The sequence below is a fragment of the Eschrichtius robustus genome, chromosome 1 (assembly GCF_028021215.1).
Source record: "Eschrichtius robustus isolate mEscRob2 chromosome 1, mEscRob2.pri, whole genome shotgun sequence".
NCBI classification, from domain to species: Eukaryota; Metazoa; Chordata; class Mammalia; order Artiodactyla; family Eschrichtiidae; genus Eschrichtius; species Eschrichtius robustus.
Window position 1 is genome coordinate 153364354 of NC_090824.1, and position 22471 is coordinate 153386824.

Here is a 22471-nt window from a genome sequence, read left to right on the forward strand (position 1 = left end):
AAGGAGAAAATAAGGGCTAATTTCCATTCTATTGGTTTTTAGAAGGCTGAAAAACCCCAGTTTCAATATAAAGCATATAATTAGAGAAGTAAGTAAATGGACAAAGACAGATATACTGCCATAATAGAAAAACATAATGTATGAATTTAGAAAACATAATTAATTAATTAACTATCAACTGCACTTCTCTTCTTAAATGGATGGTTTCTTGAAATGTTGAACGGACACATTAAAAATAAAGGACTTCTGTGCAAAAGTGAGAGGAGGCTAACATAATATTCAGTTTTTTTGACCATAGGAAGTATCAGCTTGAGGCTTTACAAAGTATAATGTTTAAATAAAATTTACACTGATCTTTTTTTTTTTTTGAATACAGGACACAGAAAGTTACCTTTCTTATCCCTACATTACAATTTATAATAAATTAATCAACCTTATCAAAGGGATTACAATGTGCTTGACTGAGGTAAATTGACTGAGATGATATCACTTAAAATAGTTTAAAGCAAAAGTGAAAATGTAAAAGGAAGAAAATATTGACTTCAGTGATAAATGTCACATTGGGTATTTATTGACAGGACCACATTACATCACATGTCAGGGAGAAGTTAAAAATTTAGGCAACCCTATTTCTTGCAGAATGCATGTTAATAATGTATTTACTGACTCCAAAAGTTATGGTGGAAATTTTTATTTTGCATATACTTTGTTGCCATATTGCCATCCAAATAGAAAGAAGTGAAATTTAAGCGAGGGGGGATGGGGTTTAAAAAATATTAAACAATGTTTTTCTTTATAGTCTTCAAGAATTATGCTTAGTTACACATTGACTTTTTTCATATGATTTTGATTAATTTAATAGCTTTTAAAATCATATATATTGTGTTGAAGTCTACATTGTTTATACATTGAAAACAAATTCAAAGGCATCAGATCTTTCTCAGAAAGTGCAATTGAATGTTCAGTTATTGAAGAGCTACTATTTAAATTTCCCAGGTTCCATTAAAAACAAACACACTTACAAACACCTGAATCTATTCTTTCCGAACAACTTGTAAAATTGCAACTGGCATGGCTGTGGATGAATATTTTATATAAGAGTCTTTTGTTCTCTTCTTGTTTAGCAGGGAAATGCCTCTAATTTGTCTTTTATGCTTAAATACTTTAAAAAAGCATTAGTCCATATGCAAGAATTATTCATCCTCTTTAAAAAAAAAGTGAATAAAATTCTAATTATAGAGAAAAGGTGTGATGTTTACTCTGAAGTTTCAGGAACATGTAAAGTTTTCTTAATAAACTAGAAGAAACTCTATCCTAGATAAATTTAAATAGGGCAGATATTGGGTATGGTTTACATTCGTGTCCTTCTGCCTTCTTGCCTTTGGCATTAAGGTATCTGGGTTTTTGTCTTCACACACTGTCTATTGTTAGCAGATTTTGAGATTCAAAAATATTTTCAAATTGTCTTGCCTTTATAGCTTAATGCATTATTAAATTGGAAAATAATATTCACTTCTGTGTTCAAATTTCTATGTCCAGACAATAGTAAAGAGGTGAGGTTCTGCACTACCCCCCCAAAAAAACCCAATAACAAAAAAGAAAACATCATTACATATACAAGCTAAAGAGGAAAACAAAAGCAAAAACAAAAACCTTAGGCTTCAGTATGTTGGAAATACAGAATCATTGTTTTTACAATGGAGCTCTTTACAAGGCTTTTTTCATCTTAACTATCTACCAAGATGGGACACTTGAGTTTTGTATAATTTTTGAATTTTGAGCAAGTTTTAACAACATATCACAGGCTTTTTGAAGTGAAGAAAATTTGAAAAATAAGCCTCCAGAATAAAAAAACACAGATAAGTGACAGGGCATGATGGCTTGCTTCCGTTTTTAGGGATGTTACAGAAGTTTTACTTTAAAAATTACAATAACATGCTTTTTCATTGGGTGCAAAACAAGATAATTATAGGAGAAAAAAGAAGAAAAGATTCCCTCCCACTCTTGGCCACCAAAAAACAAAACAACAACAAAACCCCAAAGAAACGCCAATCCTAACCCCCACCCTTACCACTTTAGGGAAGTTTCTGTGTAACTGTGGGTCCTGCAGTGGTTAGACTCTAGTCCGTAGGCTGGCAGCCTCAAGAAGGAGGCAGATTCTCTGAGCTCAACTGCAGATGACCTACCACTTCAAGGTAAAGTTGGGAAAGCAACTGTTGAAAGTTAACCTCTCCAAAGAAGGTTTTCAGAGGCGGGACAGTGAGAGCTGATATAACCAATTTTATTATTTTCTAAGGCATCCCTAACTTTTATGATCCCCCCCTTTCCTTTACTATCCATCTTTGTGCCTCCAGGGCTAGTGAGAGAGCAGGGCAGATTCTAGATTGCTTTCAGAGTTTGCCTTCTCTGATGATGGATTACCACGTCAATTTAAACGGCATAGGATTAATTTGTTTCAATGATTTCTCTTTAGGCTGAATGCCAGCCGTTTTTCTATCTCTCCCCTTGCTCTTCAGAACAACAACCAAAAAAAACCAAAAAACCAAAAAAACAAAAAAAAAGCCTTCTTTCCATAGTCTAAGTTAGGAGACAATAATAGAAATAGACAAGTTAGGTGTAATGTTGCAACACAGTTATGGGTCTGAGTGTTTTTATCTCTGTCTAAGAGGCTGAAACATACAGTCAGTCACATTAAAATGAAATTGGACTCAACATTTATTCAATAAATACTTGTCTTGTAGATAATACAGTGCCAAGTGCTTTTGACATATAAGGACTTAATTTGTCTTGGGTAACAAGTTATTAATATGGCACATTTAAACTTGCCACCTACAATAAGGTTTTTGAGATCCATAACAAACTCAGATGATTATTGTGAAAAATAATTTGTGTGTGGGCGGGAGATCTTTCTGAGAATGAGTATCTTTATTACATATATATATATATATATATACACACACACACACACATACATATGCATATATACATACATACATACACCCATACTAGTAACACACATACATGTCAGATCACATGCAAACAAAAAAGTTCAATAAAGTTAAAAATATCCATTCATTATGCAGGTAGATCTAACCTTTCCAAACTAAGAATATGTAAGCCAGTTTTCTCTTTTGAATGATTTCTAAAGTGCACAAGAAAAATGCTGTTCAAATCCACTTTCCTTGCAAGACCAAATCCATTATAAGGATGAAATGGCACAAAAAAAGCACTTAGGTGCAATCCAAAATCAAACAAACACCCCCTCCAGATTTTTCACCTAGACTAACCTTGCAGCCAGATAGAGCATGTTGCTTGTAGATAAAGGCAATTTAAGTGAAATAAGCTATCCCTAAAGTGATTATTGTATTTCTTTCTTAACTGGAGGTCCTCCAGCAGATGCAAAGGAACAAGAGAGGGGTTTTATCCTATAGACTGACTATGTTGAGTACATGTGGCTGTTTTGAACACTTGGCTGCTGTTTCATTTTTTTTTCAGTTTTCCTAATTGCTTCTCCTTTTCCCAGCATTCCCCTGCACTGAAATTAAGCATCATAGTTCAGGATAATAAATTGCATTCTGAATATGAACACGATGGATTTTCTAGCCTTCCTCTTTTCCTTAGGCTTCTCAATGCTGTTTTTGAGCAGGTTCTACTTTCTAAGGACGTATGCAATCTGAGGCCAGTGACTGCCAGAACTGGAATCTATGCAATTTTAATTTGTAAAAAAGTTGTTAGTTGTTAACCTTGGGGGAGATTGTGCATCTCTGAGAAACCAAATCTTTGAGAGCTCTCCCTGGGAAATGATGTTACACATGAGCAGAAAATCTAGGCAAGCAAGGCTAATTGAATGAGGAGAGAGAATTAGGTTAAAAAATAGAGTACAATCTAGTATCACATTTTCACGAGTGTATCTTGAAATGAAGGTGTCTTCAAGTCGCCAGTGATGCCAGAATGTTTAGATGCTGGCCACAGATGGGAACACCTATTGAAATGTGTCTGAAGAAGATTAATAGGGCTTGTCACTGTTGGGAAAGCACTGCTTTGCTGTAAATTTCTACCAGCACAAGATGAATTACCGATGAATGCTCACTTATCAACCCCATCACTATCGTTCGACACTAAATCAAATTGAGAAGTTATCTGCAATCAGAAAATTTCTTTTTAAAATAGACATACACATTTAGGCCCCGACTCTTTAGTAATCCTACTCAGAAAACAATTCCCGTCCCATGATTCTTCTTTAGCTTAAACAAAATTGTATCTCAATAATGTATATATTTTTAAGTTCACGTGCAGTGGACAGCTGGTCAATGGCAAAGTCTGACAGTATTTTAACAAGGTATGAAGGCTTCTTGGAAGCTGTCATTGAATATTTCATAAAGTGTGTTTTCTTTACTTTGAGATATTTCTTTCTCTAATTACTTGGAAGGCAAAGAAGAGAGTGCTGTTTTCCTGTTCTAAACCCTGTCCCTGCAACCTAATCATCTTCTAATTCCCTGGTAAGATAAAATTATGAGAGAATTGCAAGTTTAGGTAGAGAACAGTAGAATAGGATTAAATGGATAACAGTGATAACTGAGGAAATGCATTTATTCTTTTATGATTACATGGTGTTGCATGTATCTCATTTCTAAGGTGATTTATTTGAGAAACAAATCAGTGGCATTATCTCTTTTGTCATCTGTTAACCAGCTCTAAGCATCCAGAGGCTTTCTGACCTAGGAATAATAATGTTTAATAAAACCATCAACCCTTGTATTTTTATAGGACTCTACCTATTTACGAAAGTTATTCTCACATGCATAACTCATTTGGTTTTTACCAAAATCCTGCAATGTTGATATTTTAAATTCCCATTTTGCTGATGAGTAAACTGAGGCTCAGAGACTTATCTGAGGCCGTGGAACTAATAGGAGCACAGTCAGAATTCATACCTAGGTCTCCTAGGATCCTTTCAGGGTTTTTCACTATGTAAATGAAGAAGAAAAGGACGGTGATATTAACATCAGCCAACATTGACTATATACCAGAACTATGGTAAACATACACATGTATTTTATTTAATCTCTTATACAACTCTGAGGTAGATATTGGTGTTATTTTCCATTATCCAAGAGAAAAATAAAAAGCAAACCAAGGCTTATGGAGGTTAGGGACTTGCCTGAAACTCACATTGCTAGTAAGTTGGTGACATGTTATTCAAATCCAGGAAGTCTACATTCAAAGCCACTTCCCTATCCCATGTTCCCGTTTCCAATTGCAAGGAGTCTTCAACTGCATTGAGTGGTCGCAAGAAACCCACTTATCTGTGGAATATAAAAATCCCTCAGACTCTGAGGCAGTGTGTCATAGCAGAATAGATCCTGGTTTGGAAATAGACCTGGATTTAAGTTCTAGCTTTACCAGTTACTAAGTATGTGACCTCCACTTCTTTGGCCTTTATTTTCTTCATCTCTAAAATGGGGTGGTTGGGTCAAATGAAACTATGGGCATTGCTTTTGGGTACTTCCTTCTGTCATGGTCTCTAAGAGAGAAGAAGTAAGGAACAGAAAAATGACAGCCATGTCTGAGAAGGCGAGCAGGGACAAGTGACAAATGAGGTACTTTGAGAAGTTGTGACTGCCATCTCTCAGAGACTGGCACTGGGGACACTCAGCATTGGATGAAGTCTCTTTTCTTCCTCTCTGCTTTCAGAGAGCACGGAATGCTTAAGGACAAGGATAGTTCTTTACAAAACCATAGAATTTAAAACTTACAAGGAGAACTTTACCTCCCTTATTTCCCAGATGAAAGCAAGAAGAAAAACCTGAGGTCTGGAGAGGTTGGGTGACTTCTGTAAGTTCTCCCAGCTGATTGGTGACAGGGTTGAAATTAGACCCCTTTTCTCTTGGCCCCAAAACCAGGAATCCACCCTCCCTCCCACAATATCTTCCAAACTATGCTCCTTATTCATCAAAAAAAAAAAAAAAAAAAGTTTAGATGATCTCGTCGTCTCCCTATTATAACTATTTTGCTGCTCTAATTATTTTGATATGATAATTTGTGTGGGTTATTATTGGTTGTAATATGAAATCTTCCTAAATCTCTCCCACAATAATTTTTCATAAAATCTGTTAAGCTAACCAGCCGAAGAGTTTAAGCTGCAATGAAGAATCACACAATAATAAAAATATTCTGTAATCTCCATTAGGTCACTGTAATATTCCAATCTGTATTTATTACAACCCTCCTCTTATGCTTACATAACCAAAATTGCTAGATTTATATTCTCTAATGGTTCCCCAATGGGAAAAACCTGTGTTTTTTATCTCCCTTTTCCTGTCCCAAATCACCCTTCCACATACGTTGGCTGCTTTGGGAAACCCCGTCTGGGTTTAATCAGAAGTTGCAAGACAAAATGTGCATTATTAAGAAATATAAATATTTTCAGAAGCAATCAAAGGGATGAAAGATTGATTCAGCATGTAGATTGGACCTAATTCGAAGCAGCTTTTTTCTAGTGAAGGCTACCGAGATACAGAGGCAGGAGTTATTGTGGCCACCAGTTGGAAATGCCCACTCATTAGAATGTCAGGATTTCTCTTGCTAGGTATGTTGAAATACTTTTTGCAAGGTGTATTCTCTAGTCTCTGGGCTGAACCACCTTTCTTGCCACCCTTAGGGACTTGGAGTAGTTACCTTTGAGAAATTTAGACTAATTCCTTCTTCTCTTTAGAGTTTAGATCAGCGAGTACCTCCATTTTCACAACTCGGAAGTTGGCTTAGCATTAACTTCATAAGAACATTTTGGCCTGGAGGCATCTGTAGTACAATTTCTTTCTTGGCTTTATAAAAGGTATCACATTATCTACCTGGTCAATCTCTATTGGCTTTCAAAATAGAGACATGGAAAAACCTAATAAGCTTCATTAAGATACCTGCTTTAAAAACAACAGGCTGCCTCATTTAGCATGTTGCTTTGAAATGTCCCAGCAAAGCTGGGTGGTCATTGCTTGAATACAGGTATTGCTAATTTGGGATCTTTGTCAGTCTGGTAGCTCTGGAAAAAAAAAAAAAAAAAAAAGTCTAATGTGTAGGTGGAATTTTAATACACAAGGGATCAAACCCTGATTGTTGTATTTTGTTTCTGTTTTCTTTCTTTCTTTCCTTTAATCCCACTTTTTGTCCACATGGCTATGTGTGAGAGATGGCTTGATTTTCTTGATATGGTTCACCCATCCACAGATGGAATCCAAAGAGGACTGAAAATGTCTTTAAAATCAACACAACTCAGGGAGTTTGAGTGAACCAGTTTTCCTTTGTTGTAGGGTATAGTATTATTGGCTGTAGGTTTTTTGATATACATTCTAAATTAGGCCTGCAAAGGCACGCTTCATCTTTAATTCATCACTCTCAGCTGAAAGAGATTAGCAATGTCTAGCACGCACCCCTCGTATGGTGCTGACCTCATCAAGTATGGCCTGAAATTAATTAGCCTCATTCATTCCAAATGGAAAAGGATAATGGAGCATTTTAGAGATGACCATCACGAATTGTATGCAGCATATTTAAAAGGCTCCTATTTTCAAACCATGTAGATTAAAATTCTTTCCTGGGTTTACAACATGGCAGAGTTTTCAAGGACCCAGAGGGAAGCCTGGGCAGGTTTCGGATGTATATGTTTGTGTGTGCGCATGCGTATGCCGGAGTGCGTGCATGCCCAGTTGTTTGTTGTATGAGTCTTAGAACCTGTGTATGGATGTGTCCATATTTAGCTGACTTGCTGTCTAGGGTGATACCTGGAATACGTGACCGACAAAAATATGTTTCATGCTGATTTAAATGATCCGGTAATAGAATACGTTAAGAGTATTTTTCTTTTTTTCTTTTTTTTTTTTGGTTGCCATGAATACCATGAAGCGGGCACGCTAGCACAAACTTGCTGCTATTTTCCAGTTAGACGCTATTCATCCTCTAATTTAGAAACCGAAAGCCTCTTAAAGAAATGCTTGGTGTTTCTATTTGGAGTTACTTTTGGAACTTTCTATGTCTTTTCCCAGTCCTTACCGTTTCATCATATTTCAAAACATGATTGAGGACTAACTTGGATTACAGAATCACTTAAATTTACCACCTTTCTAAGATTAGCTGATTTTTTCCCTTTTGGGAATTGACTAAGGAAGGCCACATTTGTTGTTTTTTTTTTTTTTTTTTAAACATCTTTATTGGAGTATAATTGCTCTACAATGGTGTGTTAGTTTTTGTGTTATAACAAAGTGAATCAGTTATACATATACATACATCCCCATATCTCTTCCCTCTTGTGTCTCCCTCCCTCCACCCTCCCTATCCCACCCCTCTAGGTGGTCACAAAGCACCTAGCTGATCTCCCTGTGCTATGTGGCTGCTTCCCACTAGCTATCTATTTTACATTTTTTGAATATCAAAATTGCTTTCTTTTCTAGCCAAGATAATCTTGACTGGGGTTCTTTGGTATTCTCAAAGATGTTGTAAAGTTTATTTTTATTACCAGTCATTTGGGGACTACAGATTAGAAGAAAAAAAGTGTGACTTTTTTTGTGTGTGTTTTCAGGTTTTAATTTTTTAAATAATATAAAGTGTGGTTAACTTATGAAAAAGTATCAGTAGTATTTGGGAGAAATTTTATCTAATGAACATTTCTTAAGAGAATTTTTTTTTTTTTTTTAAATCCCAGAGTAACTTTGTTTAGTTCCATTAAAAAAGTAGGTATTCAAAGTAATGTAACTGCAAAGCTTCTACTTAACTATTGGAGTGAAAAATGCACTTCTAGGCAAATAATTTTTTTAATCTCATTGATATATTAGTCTCAATATATAAGTTATTTAAGATTATTTTGCCTTATAATAAAACAGAAACTGTAAGCATGTTGCTCATATCTCTGCAAATGTAGGATTTGGAAATTTCCCTAAACTCACTTTTGCCTAATCTTCTCATCCCAAAGGCCTCTTTATTTAATGGGCATATATCATTTATATGTCCAAGATCATCAGTCACAAACTGTGAACCTATCATTTTGACATAAAAGATCTGTCCTTAAATCTCCTCAAACCTCTAGCATATAATTTGAGGAAATTAGCTAAAGTCTGGGCTTCTGACTTCTGGGGGTAAGAAATGTAAAAATGGAGAAAGCTTATATAATACAAATTTGATTTTAAAATCATGGTTTACCTGAGCCAGGGATTAAAAATTGATGCAGCTGCAGATCTTTAAATGTTGACAGAAATAGATAATCTTGTTAATTATTGTCTGGTCAACTTGGAATTTTGTGGCTAATAAACACAGTATGAAGTAAAGGAGAATATTTGCAAAAATAGCATGACTCATTAAAGCATATATTACCAAAACTGTATTTTCCTCATAGTTATATATTGAGACAAAGAAATGTATATGCTCTAAAATATTGCAATTTGCTGAAATATTGAACAGCATGTCTCAATTTTTATTTAAAAATGTTTTTTTATCAACTGAGGTGAAAATGGCAGGAAAACCATAAATATAAGGATTAAGGCTGCATGAAATTTGAGTTCATTCAAATGACAAACCCCAAGTAAAACTCAGATGAACTTACCAAATTTCATTTGGTATCCACCTGAAACTGTAAATCCTCTTTTGGCATTTGAGAGTATAAAGGAGGTTCACCTAAAATTCAAACCAGGTTTTCCTAAAGCTAACCCAGATTCACTCACTTTGGGGTAAACTACAGTTGTGTTTTGGGTTCATAATAAAACTTTCATCCCACTTTAGCTAATGATGAAGAGATGATGGGCTGGGGAAGAGAGCTAGATGTTTTGGGAATTGCTGTTTTGTCCTGTTTTACTTCGTATTTCCTGTAACATTCTGAAGTAGGGAAGAACAGTATATGATGCCCATTTTCAATGATATATGTGGAAATGTGACCACATATGAGAGACCAGAGGGGAAACTGACAGTCAAATATGCATACGATTTTTTAAAAAAGGAGAATCTAAATGAAATGTCGGTAACCAACATTTCTTGAGTGCTTACTGTAACCAGGCACAATTTTAAGTACTTTGCATGTATTAACTCAACTTAGTTGACCATAACAGTACCAAACAAACACAATTATCTCCATTTTGCAGATAAGAAAGACTAGGCACAGGGAAATTACATAACTTGCCCAAGGTTACACTGCTCCTAAAAGGGATTTGAACCCCAGGATGTCTGGTTCTGGAATCTCTGTACTTAAGCACAATGCTATACTGCCTCCCTAGAGAAAATATAATTGCAATGTTGTTTGGAAAACAAACTGCTACAGACTATACATAGGAGAAGTATTTTCCCATTTTTAACTGCTAAGAACAGAAGTAAATGTAATGGCAGAAATCAAGGTCGAGAAAGCTCATTCTTGTCTAATCTTCTTAACCCAGAAGTAGGAAGGGAGTCGAAGTCCCAAATCTCCCTGAAGTCTTTGCTGAGTGTCTACTTGGAATGCTACATATGTAGACTACCTTAATGCCAAAGAGATAGAGATAAATGGACTGGAATTCAAAGAAAAAAAGTACAAAAATGACAGGGTGAGAGATTGACTTGGGAGGAAAGATCAAAAGAACTAAATAAGGAAAACTTGGAGAAGCAATAGTTAATATAGAACTCAATAGCACTCTAGAAATATTTAGAAGAAAAATGAAGGCCTACAAATGTCACCAGGGAGATTGGAAATAGGTAAAGAGGAAGGTCTAAGAGAAAAACAAATTAAGGGAACTCAGTTAGATTTTGTCATTTTCTTGCAAGACCGGTAATGAAAGCTATATTTTCTTGGAATACTGAAGCCTAAGTCAGAGATTTCACAGGAAAACAAAAATATGTTCCCTGCCTTGTGTAGGTTGAAGCAGAAAGATAGGCATATATATATATATGATATAATACATATACTATTACATATATTACTATATGATAGTAATATATATATATACTATACTATTATTAATATATATACTATTATGATGTAAAGTATTTTTTAAGCCATATGGCTTTAAAATTGCTTTACATCATAATAGTATGTGGAATGTCCCCATAACCTTTATATTCACTTTCTCATTTAATTCTCATGATGAGTTTGTGAAGTTTACATTATTAGCTCCATTTTGCAGATATGAAAACCGAGGCTCAGGGAGGTTGTTGTTACCTGCCCAGGGTCATGCAGCCTGTGGACCCCCTGCATCGTCCCAAGCCTCGTCTCCTCCCAGAACACCACACACTGTCTTCTCTCCCACGGCATCCCCAGGACTTCTCCCAGAAGATGATGTCACAGAACAACTGGTTTTAGGCCAAATTCACTGCGGTGCATCACCCTTGAGGCATGTACTGATAAGAACACGTTCTGCTGGAATGGGACATAACCTGGCTTCTGATAACTGGGGGCACCCTCTAGGAGGTGGCCTGTCTGCTCATCTCTTGCAGAAGCTGTGTATGTTAAGTAAACACTCTGAAGTTGGCTTGGATGGGGGAGCAAACGATAGATGGATGAACATTCAAACATGAACTGGAACTCTCCAAGCGGGCCCCCAGTCTCCTGTGTTTACAGGCCCCCAAATGAAATCACACGGCTGTTTATAGGAGTCTTAGTGCTGATGAAAAGACTGAGTTAATGCTCCAAACTTTTCCCTGCCAAAGGAGAAAAGTTCCAGGTTCTTTAAAAAGTATGTAAAGCATCTGATCTGAAAAGTGGCAACAGCATTTGGGACCAATTACCCAGATTAAGAGGCAACAATGCTCTGTTTACACTTTGTAGCCAAGAGCCCTTTGGCTCTGGCCCACAAGCTGGAGATTGTAAATTACGGAAATTTCAGCCTCACATTGCCTTCTCTTTTGACCTGTGTGTCTTAGGGTAGAGAAAAGCAGCTAGAAAAACCCTGTTGTTACTTGCCTTAAAATGTCAGTGAATGGGGAACTGAATGTTGTCTTCCAGGTAAGATGTTTAACACAGATCCTCTGCAAGGAAAGCATGCATTTTCTCACTCAGGGAAGGGGCTGTGGATGCTGTGTCAGGATGTGGTTTTTCAGTTTGCCACTCCTCAAAAATGATTTTTGCAAAAGAAGTTAGAAGTAAAGGCTCTCTGACATCTTTTGCTTAATTACCATTGCATTCCACTTTAACTCCGTTTTCCAATATGCTGTGGATTAATCAGTAACAAATGGGAGTTAGTGGCATCATTACCCTGAGGACTGTACTGCTGAGAATGGAGAGACACAGATTATGGTAAATACAGCCATGTGGGCAAAAAAGAGGCATCATTTGGCCAAAACTTGGAGGCCAATACGGGTCAGAATCATTTGGGAATGAGATTTCGTTTTCTCCCTTTACTAAGGAGGCCAGCCCCCACTTTATGTAACGCTGATAATTCCAGAAGTTTGGGGAAAATATTCGTCTTTCTTTCAACATAATCCTGATGTTAAGGGCTTGACCTTGCCGGGGGAGAAAGGAACCACAGAGGTCAGAAGGCAAGAAGAATGGGAGGCATATCTATTCCTGAAGCACAGACCTGCCAAACCCAGTGGTGTGGAAAAGACGAGTCATTATTTTACCAATAGCCGTAATGCACGTGTTCAGAGGTTTAGAATTTAACCACTTTCAATACCACATTTAGACCATCAAACTGGATGTATCCAGAGGCAGGGACTGAGCTCTTTTTAAAGTTCTATAGGTTAGATAGTCATTTAGATGAAAACGTGATTGGCATTGTGATTGTGGAGTATTATGGGAATCTTAGGATCGGAAACTATTTTGTTTTGTTTTGGAAAACATTTTTTACCCCGTAATCCAGGGTCCACTTCATGGAGGGGCTGTCTTCTGAGGCAACTCATATTTGAGGGCATTCCAGTCCCCTTGGATGTCAATATACTTTTTTGATAAAAACTGATCAACAACCAAATTTATTCAATTTTGACCCTGGTCTATCTCAATAATTTACCATTTTTGGCAGTGTCAGAGCTTCCTGACATTTACAATTAACTCACAAATTAACTTAGAAATGATAGTAAGCTCTCAGCTAAATGATACAGTGGCCACTGGGGACCAGACCAATTTTCTAGAATAAGGTTAGGGCTAAGTTGCTCTGTAACAATGCTAAGGTTGGTTGTGTAGAAGTAGTTATTCAAGTGTGAGCAGGAATCTATGTGTGAGGGGGAGATGTTATCTGCCTCTAATTCTGCTGGTTACTAAGCCCTCTGATATTTCTTCATCTATACAACAGGGATAACCGGTTTCTAAAACATTGTGGAATTCAAGGCTCCATAATGGAATCAAGAAGTCATCAACGGTTCCCTTGGAAGGAAGCTTGGAGGACACTGGTCCAACTTCCCACTGAAGCCAGAGGTCTGGAAATGGGCAGATGGTCAGGCAGACACCGATTCAGCATTTTCAAGAGTTGTAAATTCAAGACAGGTAATGTAAATATGTGAAGGTCTGGGTGAAGGTTGCCAGTTAGCCCTGGCCAACCACCTAAGACAGATGGGAGGGATAGGGTTCCCTTTCCCCCAGGCTACCACTATTGGGAGCTTTGTTTTTAGAAAGTTTTATTCCTTCTATGGGAACCAAAACCGTGTCCCTGGAGCATCTTTCTACAGAGTTGGAGTCTGTCCTCAGAAGCAATACAGTTGAACCACTGCATCCCTACACCATATGGCAGACTTTCAAACCCTTGAAGGTAACTTTCATTCTCCCCCATCCCTTCAAGCCACTGCTTTTGTTTTATTGGCTAAATTCCCCAGTGCCCCATATGACATGGACTCAGAAGTTTTGTCTTCCTGAGTTGGCCTTAGTTTGCCAGAGTCTCTTAAGAAGCATCCAGAAAAAAATAAAATATTCAGAAGTCTCATGACCAGTGCTATCTATCATGTCGTGTGACTTTAATCAGAGCCCTGGTCAGGAAGGAGCCCCCATACTGTGGAGTCAGACTTCAGTCATCTAGGGCTTGTATGGGGGATTTATTGCATTTAAGAATGTCTCATGTTTATCCCCATTAAACTGCATTTTGTTTTGGCTTTTGGTGGCTTTTAGAGTCTATCTCTCTCATCTTTTGTTCCTTTACAAATTGCATTAGCATGTCTCTTACAGTTTTGCCCAATCATTGATCTGAATGCTGCAGAAGCCAGGGTTTCTGGGGTTTCTAGGCTCTTTGATGTCACTAGTAGTTATGCTGAAAATAGTTAAAGCTTTATTTCTTTAATTAGTTCCTAAGCAGCCATTAACCGTAAGGTCTCTGGGAACTAGATTTGCCTGGATTTAAATCCTCGGTCCGCTGACATACCAGGTGTGTGGCCTTGGGCCTGCTGATTTACTACCTCAGTTTCCTCATCTGTAAAATGGGGGATAATAATATAACTATACCTATGGTTGTTTTGATGATTAAATGAGTTAATATATGTAAAGCACTTAGACTAGTGACAGGTACATAGCATACACTATTTATTATACAATGAAAATAAATCAAGACAGGGTCCCTAAGGACAAGGACAGTCTCTCATTTGTATCTGTGTCTCCAGAGACTAGCACTGTGCCTGGAATATATTTAGGGCTAGTAAATTGAGTATATGGATGAGTGAGTTTCCATAGTGTTCTAGACACTAGATGCAGACAGATAATATAATCAATGCTATGATTTCCAATGCTAACAGATTTTCAATACTATTATAAAAAAAGAGGTTGTCCACATTCAATCTCAGGCCATCATCGGGGTGGTTATTTTGCCCCTAATTTTTCTAGGAATGATCATCATGGTCACCAGTGTCTTTATTGATGCTAATCTGTTATGTCTCAGTTTAGCTTGGAAGACCAGAAAAATCACACAATGAAGTTTAGTCTCAGCTCAGAAAAAGAGCAAGGATACAGCTTAGTTTGCCTGCCCCAATCTGAGAGGTGACGCTGTCTATTTTTAGCATGAAAAGTCTCTTAACCCAAGAATGCTAGTGTTCCTTAGTCAGATCTTCATGTTTAAACTTTTGTAGATTCCCCAGCCATCGGCAGACTCATTCAAAAAGACATGATAAACAATTTAAATGTTTTAAACATCATCCACAGCGTGGAAGTTTCCGCATCTCTGTACCTTTCCATTAACACCCCAAATGAAGCGCTGACATCAGGGTAGGTCTTGATTTAAGTGCATAGCAACATAATGCCCCCTTGGTTCAGTTTCTGTATGTGAAATCAAGTTCTCCTCGGGTTGCTAATTTAAATCTTTCAGAGATATCTTTTACATGGAATTCCCTTTGAACTTCCGTCCAGGCTAATTCAAACACGTTCCATATTTTCCTCCTTCTCTATTAATACAGTGGAGCTCAGAGAAGAAAATTCACCCATGTTTTCTCCTTTGTATATGTTCAATAGGTACCCCTGCAGCAATTACCTACTGGAAGGTGGAGGAGGAGCCAGTCTGTGAGCACAGGGGCCACCGATAATAGGATCCGTGGTTGTTGTGTGTGTAAAGTGCTAACACTTTTGACAGCCACCATCCTAAAGGGGTGTAGCAAGTCATTGGAAATTTGTACACAGACTGCCCCATCCATTACGCATCACCCATATCATACCCATAATCTCCCAAGGCAGAGATGCTATTACACTCAGAGGGCCAAGGGCTGCCCGCGCTTATATACACACAACTCCCACTGACTCTGTGCTACCGATGCACTTCAATGCGAGTTGTCAGCAGCATAAATTTAGCTCAGTACAGACACAACCACAGCAGGCGCAGCAAACAGAGATGTGGCTGTGTGTTAAAAAGGCTGAGGAAGAACAAAAAAGCTGCCCGTTTTCATAAGAAATCTTATCCCTAGAGCATGAAGAACTGTAGCCTGACACCTGCCACACCACCCTCATCCCACAGCCTGCGGATCCCAGCCTGGGACTTGGAAGCAGCCAAAACAGAGAGATCATGAAAAAAAAAAAAAAAAAAATGGCCTGTTACAGGGCATAAAACTGTGCTTTGCATCCAACCTGATTATGTGAGGGAAAAATTCCCCATACATAGATGATCCTCAGAACATTTATTTATCAAAATTTCGAGGAACATCTTGGAACCAGTGACCCTCTTTAAATAGAGAATATTTAAAATACATACAACAAGGGCACATAGATGCCCACCTCTTGAAAGCCACTAGTCTGAGTCAGACGGTGTCATGGGTGTTATAATATATATATTTCATACTAATATGAGAATTTCTTTTTAGTCCTTTCATAATGTTTTTGCCATGTTAACTAATGTAATTCTTTGGGAGGTCTTTCTTGGCTTTTCAGACAACCCCAAGTCATACCTTATAAGTGATCAGGTGTCATTGACCTCAAACCCAGCCTACAATAAACTCCAGGGTTTAATCTGTACTCTGAGCCCTTGCCACTGCAGACAATGAAGTCTATTCATAATCACTGAAAGTGCCATAGTTTGGCGAGCAGGGCCTGGGTGCCAATCCGTGCTTCATGTCACACTAATTGTGTGTCTTAGACATGTTGCTTAACATCTCTAAGCCCCAATTTTCTCATCTGTATACTGAGGTTAAAAATTTCTTCTTCACTGTCATGCTGTGCAGACAATACCAGAAAAGATGTGTGAAACACTTAGCACAACATAAAAGCTCCATCGAATGGATGGATGCACATGTCATACTGTACGGTACATAGTAGGCACTCAAGAAAAGCTTCCTCCTCCTTCTTCTTTTTCCTCTCTTCTTCCCCAAGACAGCCTAATAAGTTACTGCTCATGCAAACCTAGGTCTATTAAGAAAAATACTGCGTTTAAAGAAAATAAGTATTATCCCATGTGTGACAAATGGCCACACATGGAACAGAGCACATTTAAAGCTATTCTCATCCTTTGATAGTTGTTAAAGAACAGATAAGAATAATCTATTCAAAAGGAAAATCAAAAACTAAAGAGTAAGCAAGGAACCAAATTAGACATTTAGTCAAGTCTGATTAATGGCTACTTCCAATGGTGATTTGAACTGAGTTCAGGATCCCTGCCTGTCTGACTGTTAATGTACAGTGGTGAAGGGTGACCATATTAAGAAGCGGAATGCATAATTCATTCAAAGTTCACATAGATTGTCTTAGTTTGTGAAAGACCAAACTCAGGTGCAATTCTGGTAATGCAACAAAACTAGTATGTTTCATGATAATAAGTTTAGGTATAGAAAACTATCTTCCTTCTGGATAAATTTAGCTTCCTTGCCATTTCTTCATTTTTTTTTTTCTTCAGTTTTTTCAATATGAGGACCCTAGTTTAGAGTAGAATTAATCATGTTAATAATGTGTTAAAAAATTATTTCATTCTAAAAGACTTCCATTCATTCTAAAAAGGGTAGTGTAGGTCACATTTTAAAAAGAAGGCATTCTTGAGCAGGAAAAAGCGCAATAGGTAAATTTGAAAAGTATGAGTAATTCAGTAAAGAATCATACATTTCTTTTTATATGTTTTCCGGTATAAAAATGTTGCTCTATCATTGCTAAGTAACTCCCATTGGCACATTTAACTCTGAACTCTCTGATGGGAGATGCGATATTATGTTTATTAGAAGAAAATAACAACTGAAGTTTAATAAATTTGGAAAGAGTACCTGCAAATTTGTGTGTGTGTAGGAATTGACTTTTTTCAGTTGACAAAGGAATCTTGTCTGGTTTGAAGTTGCAGTTAGAAAATGTTGAAAGTAAAAACAAAAATTGAATTTGTAGCAATTTCAGGGGCTTTGAAGAACTGGTGTGTAAAAATTTGGTAGTGGTGATGACCATGCAGCCACTTCTATTTGTGAAATAAAATCAGCAAAAATACAACAAGATTAAATATAGGCTGAGGTCATAAATCAAGCTCTAAAGCGGAAAATAAAATGGGTGTACATACATCCAGATATACATGATAAATTCTTTAAATTCTTTTTGTCTCATCAAAGATAATAGAAAATAAATAATAATAAAATTAAGCTGCCTTCTGCCTTCCAGCTCTCTTCCTTTTGTGTAGAGCTGATCGTAGTAGGGGCCTCTTAAATCTGGCTAATTCTGTGGTTGGTGAATATTGTTTAACAAAAATTCTTTTTCAAAAACAAGGTCCTTCCCCTGCTCATCCACATTTGCCTCGATTTGACTTATCCCCCCATCTCCCAGGCATGTCAGATCAGAGAGTCATATCAGCCCATGTCAAATCGATTTAGGACACGAAATCTTTCCTCAAAAATGAAATTCCCTATGAACACTTAACAGGACCAACAAATACATCGGAAAAGTGTTACGGTAAAAGTGCCAGAAGTCGAGCTAAAATGAAGGCCGAATCTTTGAGATCACGGAGAAGGGGAAAAGGGTCAGACAGAAAGAGATGTGAAAGGAAAAGCAGGGCAGGAGGAGAGACAAGAAGGAGAGAAGGGACCCAAATTAGAACAAGAGGCGATGTTTATTAATAACCTTGCTGACCCACGGGCCCCTGACCCAAAATACATTAAGTATTGTTGGGACACTGCTCTGTCACTCACAGCAGGAGCATGTAAAATGGTGTTGGAAGCTGCAAACTTTCCGAGAACTGACAAAAAAGAGCAAAAAAAAAAAAAAAAAAAAAAAAAAGCCAGGATAAGGTAAAGACATAGACTCACGGGGTTGAGAAGTTCCCTTTATACTCCTGCAGCATCCTCTCCGGGCAGCCTACCTCACACTTCCACGCTTCCAGCCAGCTAGGATTTAAAACAAACATGAAACAATGTTTTTCGTGATTGCAGAAATAATACACGTTCATCGCAGAACATTTGGAAATTATGGAAAAGCACAAAGAAGTCAATACAAATTGCCTCTAGTCCCACCGCTTGTGTATAATCATTGTCAACGTGTTGATATACATTTTCTCATCTTTTTCCTCTCCTTTTTTACATGCATATATTTGTATGCTGGAAAAGTAAGACTGACGCCCTGCTGTCATCCACTATTTTGGAATCTGGTTTTCCCATCTGACAAATCCTTATATATATTTGCTCATGTTGTTAAAACTATTATAAAACATGATTTTTATGCTGGCATCATATTTCCTTATTTGAAGGTATCATAATTCATTTGACCTCTAGTTAGATATTCGTGTAACTTTGTAACTTTTTGCCTTTTGAAAATGTTTGTGTGGATCTCTGTTCCCTCTGGAAATTACTGTGAGCGAAATTCCTGGGTCAAAGGCTTTTTGGGGCTAAAATTTGCAGAGTTGCCCTCCAAAGTATTTATGCCAGTTTATATTCCCACCTGCAGTGAATGAGAATACAGAATTCACAAACCATCATTAATTCTTTCCAAACTAAAATAAGAAACTTAGAACCTACTGTGATTTGTATTTCCTTGGTTATTTGTGATGCTAACTTCTTCATGTTTCTTGGCTGTCTTGTTTTGTGTGTATGTTATTTGTCTGTTATTTTAATTTCTATTTATTTAAAGTTGTAGAAGTTCTATTAAGTTTTTCAATTGTGTTAGTTCTTTGCATATAAAGTTGTAAAAGTTCTTTGCATATTAAATTTGTTAACCCTTTCACTATTGCCCATTGCAAGCATTTCTTCATTTTGTCACTTGATTTTTAATTGTTAATGGATTTTTAATGTATATGTTTATGAATTTAAATACATGACTATTTTCGTTTAGTCTTTCTTCCTCTACTTTTATGTTCAGAAAGGCACGTCCCAGGGTTAGAGAAATATTAACCTATATTTTCTACTAGTGCTTTTGTGGCTCTTTTTAAAAGATTTAAATCTGTCACGTATTTGGTCTGTGTGGTAAGAATCTATTTCCTCACTGATCTAAATGTTGTATGTTATTGGGCCTATTTCTGTATTTTAAAATTTTATTCATTATCTTTCTGTCTTCATCACTTTTTTTGTCAAAACCCTCCATTTTTATTATCACAATTTAAGAATATGCTTATATTATATCCAGTAATGCAAGTTTTTTTTTTTTTTTTCTCATTACAATTAGTTTTCTGGGTTATGCCTCCTTATTTGTTATCCCATAAGAACTCATCAAGTTCAAAATGTAAGAGAAGACAATTGATACATTAATGTGTGAGGATTTGAGGTCTTTAATATTGAGTTTTCTCATTTAGAAGTAAAGCATGCCTTCTCATTTATTTTTTCACGTGAACTCCTATTAAAGTTGTAGTTTCTTCATGTATTTTTCAATGTGCATGGTGTCAAATTTATTCATTGCTATTGTGAATACAGTTTCTCTATTAAATCTTATAACTGTTTTCTGAGGAAAGTGATTTTTATTTTGTATTTTTTGCTTTTTTATTTTCTATTGTCCCACTTTACTGGTTTCTTATTCAAAGAGTTTGCCAGTGGATTCTTTTGAGCCATCTAATTAAATCTTATCGTCTGCAGATAATGATAATTTTGTCCCTTTCCTTCAAATTATATAATTTCTTCATTTTTTCCCTGTCTTATTACCAAAGAGTAAACTTCCACATTATTTAAAATATTCTTTATTTGGAATGACTCCAATATTTTACTACCACATGTGGTGGCCTGAATACGATGCATTTTTGAAGGGCTGCAGCTTTTAGAATGTGTTCAAGGCTTCAAATTTCAACCTCCCTTCCTGAACCTTCTGTTCTCTGGTTCCCTTGTATACCTCCCAGCCCCTCTCTGTCCAGTATTGAACAAGTCTTCCCCTTTTAATACACGAGTGGTCTATCTCCATACAGACAACCCCATCACTTACCTACCGACGCTTCTTTTCTAGTCTAAACACCCACATTTCACTGTGGTAAAGCTCACCTTCAATTCTCAGACCAACATATTTAAACTACTATTGTTTTACTTAGTGTATCCCACGAAACCACCAGGCTATTTTCTGCCAAATTAAAAGATATAGTCTTGTGTAAGACTTTTTTTTTTAAGTTTGCATTTTAAGAAAATGCTAAACTATTTTTCTCACATAGAAATTATCATTTCATTTGAATTTGCTGACTTTTTGCCAGTGAAAAGTAAAAATAACCTGGGATTTTGCAAATGCCATGCAAGAAAGGATTGGCTGCATGGGTTCAGCTGGTTAGAACAATATGTGAAGACAGGGTGAGGAAAAGAGTAACAGCGACAGTTAGGGATCCTGCCGGGTTACCTATGGGAAGGAAGAAGGGTGAGTGTCTACAAGGTGGGAAATGGAACTAGTCTCTGGATCACCCTGACCCTTCATTTCTTCAACTCTGATTGTGGATCATTACCTGCCTTGCAAGCGTAATACAGGAATGAGAGACAACATGTGTAAGGCATATTGGAGGACACTTGGCAACTTGCAGGCACTTACAAAGACGAACTGTTAGCTTCCGGCTAGGTTTGAAGGTAGGGATATGGGCCATGTTATAGGTAACAAAATGGAAAGAAGAGACCCTTCTCTACTATAAATTTCTACATAGAGTTAACCCCGAGCACACTCAAGGATTTTAGGATTTAGCCAACAGGCAGTGCTGTACCTGGGGCGGGGGTGTGTGTGTGTGTGCAGTTCTTAAACTACACATCCCCCTGACCACCTCCCAAGGAGATAGAAACTCTTATTCCTCTTTCTTCTCCTCTGTGTGGCGTGGCCTTTGCTGTGAATGCCAAGTATCATTGGAAACAACTTTTCGTCCTACCGTGACGGACCATGAGCTCCAAATGTTTAGATTTCCTCTTCTGCTGAAGGGGACCGGAAGGGCTCCTCATTTTGATATTACAGTAAATAGCCCTTGTGGCCATGTGCCTGGCATTTAAGAACATCCTTGTCAGCACGTCTTCATTTTTCCAATTTGTTAGCCTGGAGAACACGCTTATTAGTATCAAACTTAAGTCTTACCAAGGCAGAGTGAAAATTTCTATCTTTCCCAAAGTGAAGCTAGAGATCTGATTTTTTTATTTTTTTTAACGTGGTGGGAGGTTTCTGTGTTATTATTGTTTAAAATCAATTTCCTTTACTCCATATTCTTTTCCTGTTGTTTATTTTATCTGTCCTTCTCTCCCAGAGGGGCAGCATTAAGGCCCCCATTTGGTTTTTATTAGTGTAATCTGTTAATAGCTGTTCTATAATGCTTTACTTATTGTGTTAATTTTCTGTACTTATGTCCAGAGGCAGCTCCCTGGAAGACCATATTTAAAAAAATAGAAGATCTAACTTACTTCTTCTTTAATGGGTCCAGCAGCCACTTGTAGTTTCAGCTAAGATTACTGAATACTGTTGATTTACAAGGTCATTGAAAATATATATAAACTGCAGCTACTATTTTAAATATATCTATGGGAAGCCTAAAAAGCCCATTAGTCTGGTAAAGGTACAAACACTAACCCCAGGGTCTCAGTGGACATTGGCTTATCACTCCACTTCTCTGGGTTTGTCTTGAATATGTCAGAGCTATGGGTACATGCTGTTTTGTGTACTGTCCAGTTTTCACATTTAAGCCCAGAGCTTGGCAGAACCCAAGAGCCCCTAGCTGGGAATGGAGGCTCTATTCATGATCTG

The 22471-nt window shown here is 37.1% G+C and overlaps 1 long non-coding RNA gene across 2 annotated transcripts in view; it reads left to right on the forward strand.

Annotated features, from left to right (window-relative positions):
• LOC137772944 (uncharacterized) overlaps nt 1-19368 on the forward strand; it is a 27157-nt gene extending 7789 nt beyond the window's left edge. The window contains exons 2-3 of one of the 2 annotated variants that reach the window (XR_011075605.1): nt 13236-13426; nt 18733-19368. This is a non-coding gene — a long non-coding RNA (uncharacterized lncRNA). Of the gene's footprint in view, nt 1-13235; nt 13427-15367; nt 17139-18732 lie in introns of those variants that run through there. The other variant, XR_011075606.1, reaches the window with a different exon arrangement.
• The last annotated feature ends 3103 nt before the right edge of the window (nt 19369-22471 follow it).